This window comes from Lactuca serriola, chromosome 3 (genome assembly GCF_051521515.1).
Source record: "Lactuca serriola cultivar US96UC23 chromosome 3, Lser_US96UC23_V15, whole genome shotgun sequence".
NCBI lineage: Eukaryota > Viridiplantae > Streptophyta > Magnoliopsida > Asterales > Asteraceae > Lactuca > Lactuca serriola.
The window spans coordinates 288,660,279-288,662,196 of NC_136410.1; positions in this window are offsets into that span (position 1 = coordinate 288,660,279).

The following is a 1,918-nucleotide window of genomic DNA, read 5'->3' on the forward strand; positions in this document are numbered from 1 at the left end:
AAAGTGAATCTTATATGTCAAGAGGGTAGTAGGAGTCTTAAAGATCTTGGAAAAGCTTCAAGAACTAATCAAGAATAAAACCTATTATTTATCACTAGCACACAACTTGAGGTTTATAACCAATCGTGTTGACATATTCTTGTTTCTGCGCCCATTCCAGTTAAAGTTGAATATGCATGTGAGTTCTATGAGTTCTCAATTGTTTGTATAACTACTTGGAAGCAATGGTAGGCCCTTGAGCTGCCAAATGGAAAGAAATTAAGATTGAACATGTTTAGTCCATATGAGTTTGGATTTGTCACTAGCCTTATCTTGTGATTATATTTATGACAAATTCACATGGATAGGAATGCATACACCATAAAATCTAAGAGTCATAAGGTTTCTCTCTGATTCATGAAAATGATGGTGAGGAAACGCTTTCACTAAGTAGATTTTAAGAAGATAGCAGTTATGATTGATGAGTTGAAAACTCTTAGATTTATTAGATCTTCAACAGGTTAATCAATAAAAACAAACAAACATAGTAAACACGAGATGGAATCAATGTATTGCTTAATGATTCAAGAATAGTCACGCCTCATCAGAGCTCGATGAAGAACTTCCACTGTAGAGGCGAGCTAGGGTTTGTAGTAAAATTATGAGAATAATAATGAAAGTGATGATTACCAAGGATGCATTCATGCACCTTAAATACAAAACCCTAATAAAAATAAACACGATTGGACAGGCCCAAACCGGTAACAAAATTGGGCTAAGGAGCAAGCCAAAGACACAACACTTCAGGTCCCAACAATCTCCCTTTTTGCGTCAATTGGGTCCCAACAATGATTCCCGCTCGAATGATGATACTTCCTCAACTTCAGGCTCATAATTCTCCCTCTGGACTTGACTTTCGGTTGGTATTAATGATGATGGGCTCTCCCCCTAGAATGTTGAATCTTGGTTATCTGGAAAAGACGAACCCTCCCCCTGAATATGAGAACTATCTTTTGGAGGTTCGCTGGTGTCAGGATGTTCGGTTGTTATCAGTTGTTCTTCTGACATTTTCTTTGCAGCATCATTGATTATCTTCTTCAAATTGTCTACCTTGTTGTCTGCAGCTTTGGATTCAGAGTGAATAGCCTTTACTGGTTCATCAAATAGCAGCATGTATCGCTCAAAGAGGTTTGAAATTGGTACCGTAACTTGACCAGATTTTGGAAATATTTCCTCCACAGAACCTTCGGTTGTCTTCAGTTTCTTGACGTAGTTATTATCGAAGGTAACATAATAGGTCTCTTCAATTTTCTTTGAACGCTTGTTCAAAACCCTATATGCTTCGGAGTTTAAGGAATAACCCAAAAAGATTCCTTCTCTGCTTTGACATCAAAGTTGTTTTGGTGTTCCTTTGAATCGAAGATAAAGCATCTTGAACAGAACACATGGAAAAACTTTACATTAGGCTCTCGGTTGTTCAAGATCTCATAAGGAGTGATGGAGAAATGTTTGTTGAGATAAGATCTGTTCTGCATGTAGCAAGCAGCAGCAATGGCATCAACCCAAAAAAACTGAGGTAGAGAAGCGAAGCTAAGCATGGTTCAGGCTGCTTCACACAAAGATCGGTTTCGCCTTTCGACAATTCCATTCTATTGTGGAGTATATGGAGTTGAGAACTTGTGAGTTGTCCCCTTCTCTGCAAGAAAATCTTCAAAGTCTTTGTTCTTGAACTCCAACCCGTTTTCGCTTCTTATGTTTTGAACTACCTTTCGTAGTTGAACTTCTACCTGCTTGATATAGAGTTTAAGCTTCGGAGTGGCCTCTGATTTCTGCCTAAAAAAGAACACCAAGGTAAACCGAGAGAAGTTATCCACTATTACAAGTATATACTTGTTACCACCATTGCTCTCGATTGAAGATAGACCACATAGATCAATGT